The sequence below is a fragment of the Lates calcarifer genome, linkage group LG7_2 (genome assembly GCF_001640805.2).
Source record: "Lates calcarifer isolate ASB-BC8 linkage group LG7_2, TLL_Latcal_v3, whole genome shotgun sequence".
In the NCBI taxonomy this organism is placed as follows: Eukaryota; Metazoa; Chordata; class Actinopteri; family Centropomidae; genus Lates; species Lates calcarifer.
In genome coordinates, this window is record NC_066854.1 from 8,077,724 (window position 1) to 8,090,463 (window position 12,740).

Sequence of the window (12,740 nt, forward strand, 5' to 3'; positions counted from 1 at the left end):
AGCCAGCAAAACTGAGTAAAACTGTGTCATCCTTCTTCAGAAGTAGCAAAGAGAGCAATTCAGTTCACTAACACACACATTCTGAGGCAGAAGTGCATAATAAATATGAAAGGAAACGGAAAAAGATGGTTTATTAAACAAGTCTGCATTCTTAACTTTGTGAGTGGGGTGTATGTGAAGGACACTCAGGACCTTTTACTTCTAAGTTGTAATTTACTTCTGCACTTCACTGATTCCACCTCCAGTGACTTGCCCACCCATTCAATTTTCAGAGCTGAAAGTGTTATGAAAAGTTTTCTATCTCAGAGGGGAAAGTCTTTTCTTTCTACAACTTCTGCTTATTTATGCTCTTAAAGTCACTTCTTCTTGGTTCTTAAGAACTTACACTGTTATCTTATATTTTACACTTACACACAAACACCATCAAGACTATTTATTTATTATATCTCCAATGGACTGGGAGAGGTCAAGTCTACTACTTGTAACTCCACTTAATATCTTCCCAAAGCCCAAAGATCAAGAAAAATATGGTATAACAGTGTGCAGAGAATCATCATCTTTTTCCTGTTAACTGGCGAATCAATCTGACAGCAGCTCATCACATCCACATGCAGAAGGGAAAGGTGCATTTGGCGGCGCAGACCAGCAGACAGACAACAGACGATGACTCAGATCGTCACGTTCCGATGGAGAGTCTGCTGTGGTCGACAAAAACCAGACAGCAGCGCACAAAACTCAGCGATTACAAATGACTGTAACTGTGACACAGTAACACCATACCGAGGCACGCCTGATCACTTTGCTTTTAAATGTTCGCAAGTTTATTTCAAAAGTAATAAATTCAATTTTCTGAATGCATGCATGATTTCTGCAAATCTACAATACTAATTCTTGTTTAAACATTTGCTTAATGGTGTATAATGACTTATTTAGCACTCAAAGCACATAGTTTAGACTTGGACTTGACTTGGTACATTTTTAACAGTCATGCTCTAAACTCTGATCTATTATGATGGTATGAACTATAATCAGCTATATAGTCCTTCTTTGAATCAAAATCTATTCAATTTCACATGAGTAAAGCTTACGTATCTCACAAATTATTATTTCAAGTAATAGAAATTGGCCTGTCAATTATTTCTCTCCACGTCCAGAGGTTATGTCATTGGCTGATCCTTTTTTCATCTTTCATTCCCATAGTCTGAATTAAAAAAACACACAGAGTAATAACACACAAAATAATAACCTTTATGGTCTATGAAAGTGTTAAGCACCTGATGGACAGGACAGCAGGACCTTTCTTTTATCTCTCAAGGCTGCTGTCTGATCTCTCCACTCGGCTGATTTAAAAGAGCGATGCTTATTACAGTGAGGAAAGATAGGAACGCTACTGGCATCCCACTAGCTGGTTTGTGTCCCATAGAGATAAGAGGAGGGACGGCAGCCTGCCCGCCTCTGTCCATTAATGAATAACAATATAGCCCAAGGTCACCATTCAAGTGTGCACCACTGTGTGTGTGAGAGAGAAAACTGAGAAAGACAAAACGTGTGCGCTGCATTTATTACACACCACATTGGCATTCAGCGCTCCTTCACCTTGTGGTCTGTGACGGTTGACACACACATAGAGTTAATCATTAACCTGTCTGTGTGTGTGTGTGTGTATATATCTAGACATCTCCTCTGTCTCCTTTAAAGGAGCAGGACGCAGCATGTCCAACAAAATAACTATCATAATAACAATGAGATTTTCAGTAGAGGCTTGTTTCAAGAACAATAACGGCACACTGTTAAAATGTTGTGTTGAAGCGTATCCATCATGCTATAAAAATTCTGGCTGATCAGCTGATGGCAGATAATGAAATGATGAAGCTTTGTTTTTATATTCCACCACTTGAATCTAGACCTCAGTGACTTTGACTTTCCCTTGAGTCTCTGAGTGGTGGTGTTCATACATAAATCACTGTCACCTTTACAACAGCCACTTACATCTCACTGCCTTTTCTACACTCTGCAGACCACTGACAAATACACACAGAGCCAGCCTTGTCTGCTAAAAAATATAGTTATTTGCCACTTATTTGCTTTGTCAATGATGTTTTGATGGAAATGCTGGTGATGCCTAGATAAGGTCCGTTGCCAACGCTTTGTTTCAACTTAAGCGTGACATCTTTATACTGTGACAGAGAGGCGGGTCAGAGTGGATGGTGTATAAAACACAGGATTAGGTTTAAGCAACTAAAACACTTGGTTAGGGATAAGTGGCAATAATCAAATACATTGAACGTTTGGCAAATATTCTCAGTCATATATGAGTAGTATTTGAATTTTACTGTGATAAAATACACACTCCTTGCAGCATTACAGCAGCTTAGTTGTGTTTGGTTCACAAAACCAGTAATAATACTGTATGTACTCATGCACTGTGCATATGTGAAATTTTTAGGCACATTCATTTTATGCCACTTATTCTCCACTATATTTATTCAACGGATTTTACCTACAAGATGAGTTTAACAAAAGATGCATTATTATAGATTAACTACCCCAAAGTATACATAGCAGTTAAAATTAGCTCCACCTTGACTAACTACAACATTTAAGTACTGCATACACTAATGCATCGATAATCACGATCCACAAATATAATAATAGAACACTGTCAGGAGCCATTCTCCATAATGAGTACTTCCTGTTTTGACTTTTATATTTGTGCTTTAGCAAAATTTCGAACCTGAACCGGCTTTGCAAATGTTTCACGCTTCACGTCTTAATTTAAATAAATTGTAATGCCACACACTGCGTTACTGGGTCACAGCACTGTGTGAGGTGTTCAATCTTTGTATTAAAGCAGTCTTTACTCTAATTCTACAGGTTTTTTTCCTTATTAGAATATATCTGTATACATGTATACCCTATCCATCATCATACAGTAACTTAACATGCTGTCAAATCCACACTACAATATACTGATAGATGAATACAATAAGAGTGCAAAACACTGAGTCATTAAACTCTCTCTCTCTCTCTATCACCACACCAAAGACACTTTCCCAGCATGCAACACTGCAGGGCCAGTGCATTCCTGGCCAGCTCCCTGTCATTACATGGGATCAAGTGGACGCCACCCTTAGTGTGCACACACATACACACACACACATACACCATGTTTATGTGACCCGTCTAAACAATGAGATCATAGAATTTCATTCCCGCACATCCCTTTAATCCAACTGTCAATCTTTCTCTTTCTCTCGTTTCCTTATGACTCAGGCCTAATCTGATAGGGAGGGAGGGAGGGAGGGAAGAGATGGAGGGACCGTGTGAGAAAGAGGAGAAATGGACCAGATTGATGCAACAAGGGGAAACAAGGGAGGTGTATGTAAGGAGAGATGATGAAGGTGTGGGGGGGGTGGAGAGAGAGAAAGGTCAGTGAGGATAAATGGTTGGAGGGAGAGATGGATACTTGAAAGCGAGGGATTTTAAGATGGAGGTGCGAAGTGGGAGTTGATGATGGATTGGGGGAGAAGGAGACTGAAGGATGGAATGAGCGAAAGAGATGGGAAAAGGGCAAGCGGAGACGCAGAGAGGGAAGGATTATATGACAAGAGGAGGAGGAGAGGAGAAGAGAGAAGGTTTAAGATCAAGTGAGGCTTTTATTTTGCGATTTGGTAAGAAGGTGTGAAAGGGGGGACAGCAAGAAAAGGTGGTATTTTATGGAAAAAAAAGCATTAAAAAAATCAGATTTCAAGATGAGGTGCTTCAAGCAGAGTGCCTGAAATCAGTTTCTAACCTTGTGAATGTATCCTATGGGAGTTTCATTAGATCATCAGTAAGAAGACTGGCTTTGCTTCCCTGCAGATTTATCAACATAGAATCCAATATCCATCATAAAAATGATCTTTCTCAGTCCCATATTGCCCACCTCCTATACATGTCTACTCTTAGCTAATTACCTGCCTTATGCACAATTCAACTTCCTGTCCCATCATTATGTATTAATTATTATGTATTATTATGTATAAATGTAGCCTTTCTTCTTTAAAATAGACTTGTCAACATTATCATTACTATTATTGCAGGAAGTAGAATAATTTAAACAGTTAATATAGTCTCTGTCCAATATTTGATCCACAGTACCAGACATGGATCAAGTAGGATTTTCAAAATCTTTCAGTTTGTTTTGATAAATTATAGGCGCACAGGTCGGAGTCTCACAATGTCAGTAATGCAATGAATGCCAACACGGATGGACAATGTCAAGCCAACATTTTGAAGTGGATTTAGCTGAATTGAGAGTGAGTCAAAGTTCATCTCGAGTGTCAGAAAGAGCAAAAGAGTAAAAGAAAATAGTAGCAAATAGTATTGGAGGAGTTCAGCTGAGCCTTGTGCTTGACTTTCAATGACTTTCAGATTGTGTTTGGTAAAACTGGAGCTATCACTGATGCCTTGTGGTGCTGTAGTTACAGTAACCTTTTCTATCCTTCCATGTGCCTTCTAAACTTACATGTAAATTTTTCTGTAAAACTTTTCCACAGGCCCAAGAGACTCATGTTTTTATATTACAAGTTTGTCTAATGTTCTCCCAGAGCAGCTGAGTTTTTATCTACCTGGCATACCTGATATACCTGGCAGCGAAAAGGCTGTTTCTGACGCATTAAACCTGCCGACTGCTCCATGTGGGTTTAAACAAATAATACATTTGGCTCGGTTCTGTCTCGTTTCTGTCTCTCCGCTTCTCCCTCTTTCCTCATGCCTCCCGCTGTCAGCTTCCTAAACGTCCCTCTTCAATAACACAGGCTTGTCGCAGACACTTAGGAGATAAGGAAGAGTGGGGAAACGACGGCAGCTATTTGTCACCTCGCTGCAAGCTGCTGGCTGTCGCCGGACCCCTCAGCCTTTTTTCGAGAGGGTCGCTTTTCAAGCAGGCATAAATCAGCTGTAAATGCACACAGAAGCATCCACCAAGCAAACAATCGCATCTGGTTGCATACCATGCACATATTCTCATCATGCCTGGCATGCGCACACATCAAAATGCGAAGATGGAGGTCAATATGTAGACTGAACAAATTGATCAAATGCTATTAGCTATTCTTCAAGCCCAGCGTGACATTTAATTACACACACTCACTAAGCTTGAATGCTGAAGAGAGATGTGTGTATTTTTTTTTTTAGTCAGCCACATCTCTTGAGGCGACCAGCAGTATTTAGCAGATGCTGCTAAATACACTCACACACACAAATAAGCATGCAATTACATACAAGCATGCTTGCACACAAGCTCATCTCTAACTCTCAATGAGAAAAAGCTCACTTTTTATTAAGGAAATCATTATTACAACGGTATATTTCTTTATAGAATGATAATGAATGAATGATTATACAGTGGCAGAATATAAAACGCACATGACAACGCAACAGCTTAGTCAAATGGAAATGAGAAAATATAAAAATATAATTTCAGCAACCGATTTCAGTCATTTTCAACTTAGTAAGAATAGTTTATTTGTCAAAAATTGCTGCTCAGTGACAGTGGGGACAAACTGTGTGATCACCAGGCTAAGGACTGATAATGTGTGACGACAAAGAGGCCCGAGGGGTTCTTTGCTTGGGCAACAGTCCCAGTGTTGCTGAACATAACTGGGCAGTGCTCCCAGTGATGAGAGAAAAAAAAAGTGAGAGTCAGAGTAATGGTGGGAGCATTCTGGGCAAGAGTGGAAGTAATAAATAACAGTTTTTCCTGGAACAGAAGCTGAGAGGCTGCATCTCGGTATTGTTTGTGTTGCACTTTTAAAGCTATTTGACTTGCTCAAGTGTATTTGGACTGGAATGTTACATTGTGACAGAACAAATGATGGAAACTCTTCATAAGGTTTACATCAGAAACTGCCAATCTGTCAAATGCATCAGCATCAGGCATGCACAGGCATGTGGAGGTGCTGGTATTTGTTGAAAACACATGAATAGATTCTGATAGCATGTTGTTTCACATAACTAATGCCATTTCATCACTCTACAGTTCAGAGTTATTCTTCTGTTATTTTTGGTTAACTTCTCCCAAGCAGAGAGATAGCTCTTTATGTCAGCTGCTTCACAGTAAACTCTTCCCATTGGCTCCCCATGGTGTATATCATATTCAGTAAGTCAGCATTACACGCTCAATGTATACAGCGATGTAGCACCTGAAAATGTTTTTCAGACATGGATCTGATGTCTCTGAGTAGTCAATCAGCTACAGGAAGTGCTGAAAGATATGAAATGGGACTGGTTCAGAAAATACTAAAGCTTCAATAAGTAAGATACAGTGAGGTAACATTAATGTAAGATCAAGAACCATTGCAATTTTGTGCAAACTTAGGGGTCGAAAACAAACATTCAAGATTCATAATCACGTCAATAAATAAAAAAGGGGGCAGTATTTTCAGGCACTGGTGTACTGTGCTCCAAACTACTCACTCATGTGATTAGCCCAGTGATTTGCAATATGACACATGATCTTCATGAAGGTCACTGAGAAAAGGAAAAAGCAGGGAAAACAAAACGAACTGTGACTTAACAGACATGCGAAGTTATGACTGATAGTGGCTCCTAACCTGTGTGTTTCCTTTTTACTCAGAGGTGACTCCTCTAACCATTTAGATCTCAGTAGCTAATTAAATTAGTGACCATGATATACCTGTACTTGTACCTTACATCCATTATATCTACTATATAGAGTAAAACCATATGTCCTGCTGAATTTATAGAAAAAGATTAGGCTTTTGTTGTGAATTAAATGACGTGACAACCTCAATTTTGGCTTAGGTAGGACATATTTCACACACAGTACAAGTACAGTGCAAAGGGAAAATGGACCCATACAGTGATATTTAATTTTGCTGTGAAGGTAGTTTTCAGTAAATCATATTGCCTGGTCACAAATGCTGGTCTTGAGAACCGGATATAAAAGGCCTTAAATAATGTACGCTGTTGCTGCACTGATGCTGAATTTGTGCGGTGGTCTGAATACTAATTGAGAAATAAGATTTTTCAGCATATTCCTGAAATAGATCTTAAACTTCTGATCAAAGTTCAGTGCAACTCCACTTGAGGAAAAGGAATGTTTGGGCTTGCTTTGGCATGAAAGTTGTAGCACAAAACAATACAATGTAACAAACAAGTATTATGGGTGATAGAAAACTTGCTAATCCAGATTTCAACCATCTGTTATAGTCATTTAACATGCAAGGCAATGCAGCTAATAACATATGCAACTAAATGGCATATGGGTTTTAAATCTCAAAGGTCTTAAGGTAGACATGCAGAGATAAACATTGTGCATGCTGCATGTAAACGTACTTTAACGGGGGGGACTGCTGCCATATTTGCATTTAGTCATTAAAGGATTGTGGCTTTACACATTAGCTCGTCTGACATTTATGAAAGATCTCTGAGTGTTTGGAAACAACAGATTTGCACTGCAAATCCCTATTCTGTGCAACATGCGGTAAACACGTCTGAGCCACACATCCAGATACACACACACACTAACTCAGACTGTGGATATCGTGTTTGTGTGGTAAGTGGTATTCCCAGTGAGATTATCATCCTCTGCTTCCATTAGCTCTTAACAATGAGGCTAAACAACTCTGATGAAAATAACCAAGAACAACACGCAAACATCCTGCTGATGTCTTGTCAATACCTGCCACACAAACACATACACTCAGGGTTTTCAGATGGCAATGTAGTATTGATGGTTCTACCTAGCTGGTCAGCTTTTTCAGTGGTGCTCTGTTTTATTAGCAGCCCGAGACACATACACACATCAGCAACCCTTTGTTTTCTATTTTAATACTGCAATACTGTGTCAGGGATGGAAAGGAGAGCACAGTGCTGTTTTCTCAATTTGAAATAATCAAATATAAAATTATGAGCACTACAGACTACAGACAAAACCAACAAGGCAGCAACAACAAAGATAGATGTACAGGCCCAGGAATGAGAACAACCCCACAAAATATAAGACTAATAATAAAAAATAATAACAATACTAAAAGAAGTGAACTAATGGGTAGAATGTTACATCACCACAAAAGAGCTCACAACTCTAGGCAGCCCTATTTACCTGGCCTACATCATTAGCGCCTCTGAATATTATAGAAGAAGAGACAAAACAAACAAGTAATTCTAGAAAGAAATTGAAAGAAAAGTAGTCAATGCAGAAGTTGGATATAGGGGATGTAAGAAAGGCAGGGGGACAAAATAAGATCATTACCCGTCCATGGCTTTGTTTTTAGGGCAGCTGTGCTCTCAACTTGGAAACCAGCAGGGAAATACTGCACCACCCCCATGTCAGGAAAATGTGCCATTTTATAGAAATACACCCGCATTCGGACTTACTGTATTTTGATTCTGTCAGGATGTGTCAGCAGGGATGTCACAAATGATTTTACCATAACGTTCATGGCATTCCTTTTGATTTTCATCCACGCAACATACATATAATATTTCTATTTTAAAGAGCATCTGCAATATAAACATAGTTTACGAATACAGTTAAACAGTCACACTCAGTCACATACAGATGCAAAGAGCAGCAGGTAGTTTACACGACATTTGCTATCAGATCAACAGTAGCAGCTGACATCCCACTTCTGCTGGCAGTCTGATTTTCCACCCTGTAGTGTACTTTTTAGGAAACAGCAGTAAATGAACGAGAAATATATTTGAAATATTTAAAAGTTTTGCTGCTGTGTGTATTTTGCACATTTCCTTCCAGAGACGTTGGGAGTAGGTGATTGTTACTGTGGTGTTTTTCATCATGCATCCTAAATCATTTCTGCTTGCCTTCTGCAGCCGACGGGAATTTACATGAATTTCCATTTGACAGGAGGAAGGAAAAGAAGAGCAGGAGGAGAAGGAGGAGGAGGAGGATGAGACTTTGAGCACCTGCCAGCAAACTAATCGGCCTATGACCGATTTGGCCTCAAGGCCCGTCCAGCCCGACCCGACCAATCCGACCACAAACATCCTGCAGTGCAGCGGGGCACAGAGGTGGAGCGACTGCATATTATAACCAAAGCAAGAGCACTTTCAGTAGAAATACAACTGCTCAGCACTTTTGATTGAGATAATTAGATTTGGCCTCTAACGAAGCAGCCTGGGTGTCTTATGTTGTTCGTACAAAAGAGCTACAGGAAACCACTAAATTTTAATCACATTCAATTCATACTCAAATTTCAATATACCTCAGAATCTAATTTCCTAATTATGTACAAGGCCAATGAAAATGAAATTGGGAAAAAATGGAAAAAAGAGATTGCCCAAGGAAATGTAAGCACACTTTCAACCTCCAGTGAATAATGACAGTCAAGAAACAAACAACTCCTCTCATTTCTATTGAATCTGTAAAGGTATAAAGCCTGGAAATAATCACAGGTCAGAGCCACAGCCTTACATGAATTTTGTTTTGGAGCCATTCCTCTAAATATACACTCTCTAGCTTTAGCATTAGCATATACAAGAGAGAAAGGAAGTCAAACTGTTGTCACTGTCATTTCTTATTTTCCCTCGTGCGAGGTACAGCTACAGATTTTTGGTAAGCCTTCTACAGAACAGGAATAAAAAAAAAAGCACAGCAGGTTCACTTGATTTTACTTGTCTCACTCTTTCTGTAGCTGCTGAGTCAACATTCAAATATTTGGAATATCGGTGGTTTAAAAACCACGAACAGCAGGTGGAGAGATTGAAAGAAAATCAGTCCATCCCTGCCTGTCTTGTCAGTCTGTCTGACCGACACAGCAGAGCCGAGGCTGAATCTGAATCAAATTTCATTTGTCTGCTTTCTGGGCCACATGTTTCCTGGCCAATGACCTATCACCTTGTTGCTGTAATCCTTCGACAATGATGCTGCGATCTGGCGCTTCCTCAATCCCATAGTCCACTGCTGACTGCAGGGGTTTATGTTTAGGTAGAGAGAAAAAAAAAAAAGAGGGACAGAGGGACAAGCTCACATTTTCTTTTTTACTTTTTACAACCAACTGCTGCAGTAAAAAACAAACCAGAAAGTTATAAATGTTTTGTTGAGTATTCATAATTTATCCTGTAGCCTCAAAGCAAAGCCCTCTACTCTTGAAAACAAGTGCTCTGTTGTTAACTGGTCAAAAAAAACATACTACATACATACATACTACTACATTTAAATCAGTAACCAATCACTTTTCACTAATTCTTTAAACTTCTCTCTCACCTACTTATTTGTTTTCACACATACTAAATCTCAACCCATGGTTTTGAGGGGTTATAGCTGACTCAATATGCTCGATATACAGCATTGATAAATATACTGTATGTATCATATGTGCTCAGCTACTCCACAATCTTTTCTGGTCTTAAATTGTCCCTCAGTAACTGCAGAGGTAACCTTTGGGGTACATTTACCCCTGAAACAATGCTACGCGTGATGTCTTATTACAAATCCACTGAAGTGTTGGAAATAAATTGGCTTAGCTGAGCCCATCAATCACATGATAAAAATGTGTGTGTGTGTGTGTGTGTGTTTATATGTGGATTATCACTCTGAATGACAATCAGTTAGGGTAAACACACCATCCGGCTGTTGAAGGGATGATATTAAAACAATTAAATCCCCTCCTGAGCCTCAGTTACTCAGTGTGGTAAGTGAAGCCAACTCCTGAACCTTATAGCCTGCAACACACACACACACATAGGATCTATATATAATGTGCAGTATACATATATGCACAATACAGGAAGAAACATACATATAAATATATGCCCAAAATAATAAAATTTTTTGAGACCTCACACAAACGTACACACACATGCCCATACTTCCCAGCAGCCAGCTAGCTAAACCCCTTCAATCCATGATGTAATCTCTAAGTGTGTTCAGTAATTACAAGGTCCTGGGTTCCTCTACTGCTTGGAACCACCTCAGCCTTATGTAACCAACGACTCACGTGCCGTCAGTTTACTGAGCAAGATTACAATATGGCTCCCCTAAAGCCTGCAGCAAGACTGACGGGTATTATATCCATCAGCTTGCTTAGGCTAGCTATGCTGATAGCTGAGACATGATGAAGCAATATAGAGATGACGAGACCTCCAGGATAACTGGCAATAATGCTAGTCGTTCAGTCAGTCAGGTGCAATTTGTAGTAATTAAGATCAATAAAGATCACCACAAAGAAGCTGGTCAATATGTACCTACTATCTTTCAGTTCAATTTGAATAGGGATTCAAAATGGCACAGTTGAACACTTATATATTAGTCAGTAAAAATAATTTTAAAAACACATTGACAAACAGAAGTTTGTGTGGTGGAAAGCAAGTACAACTATCATACTTAAGTACAATTACTTGTACTTGACTTAAGAATTTCCATTTTAAACTATTTATGCTTATATGTACTTATATACTATTCCTCTACATCTCAGAGAGAAACACTGTACTTTTTACTTCACTACATTTATTTAACAGCTATAGTTACTTCAGGATCTAACATACAAAACATATGATCCAATTATTATTATAGATTAACAGCATAAGAAGCAGATGAAATTAGCTTCACTTGGTCCAACTACATCATTAAAGTACCACTTACATATAATACATCAATACTAATGATCCAATAATATTAATATAACACTGACAGGGGCCATTTTCCACAATGTTCTCTTCCTTTAACTTTAATTCTTTTTCATTCTTTAACCTTTGATACTTGAAGTATGTTTTGTTGCTAATACTAATATTTTCACATTAAATGCAGTTTAGAATGCAGGACTTTTACTGGTCATGGAGTATTTTATAGCTACCTTTACTTAAATAAATGATGTGAATAGTTCTTCCGTCACTGTTCTATTCACTGCTTGGTCACGTGTTTCAGTTTCATCCAAACACATATTTATATAGTTTTGCAATTCAAAAATTAGCTATAATCACACTCAAGTGCCACCATTAGACACAAGGCAGAGATGACTTTGGCTACAATAGAGATATACACATATACTTTATCCATAATATACTTAATGCATATTCATGTTTTAGGTGTAAACAAAAACAGCAAAGAGTGAAGGCATCGTGACTTCCAAAGCATCACTCACAAAGAATCTGACCAAGAGCCAGAAGCCCATAATAGGCTCCCACATCCAGCTGCAACCTCTATGTAAACCTCCCAAGGAGCTTCATCAACAAAGCCCTCTGCAAAGAGCTTTATCACTGATTAGTAAGTGCTGAAAGAGGTGGCAGTGGCTGAAAACGATGAAAAAATCTTCAACAACAATGACATTTTTTTTTAAGTCCAACATGACACCAACATGTACTCAAGACACCAACCAAAGCAAGTAAACAACAAAAGCATCATGGGAGACCAGAAACTTACTGGAAAGCGGTTAACATCCCCAGTTCGTCATCGTCGTCACATGGCTCCATCCTGTCAGCCAGACAGATGAAGGAATGAGCGGGTGGAGAGAGTGGGATGGATGCCCCCGGCCCCACTCGCCACCAAAAGGCTCAGAGCGTCGGCGAAAGAGCTCCTGTCCCGCTCCCAGAGTCCAGCTCCTCCACTAACAAATCCACTTCCTCTGAATCTCTCTTTAAAAAAATCCCCAAACTCAATTTTCTGTGTGTGTGTGTGTGTATGTGTATGTCTGAGTGTGTCCCTATTTTTTTTTTTTTTTTCATTCCTAGCTTGGTGCCAAATGTTCCAGCTTAGCACTGCTGTGCAGCACCAC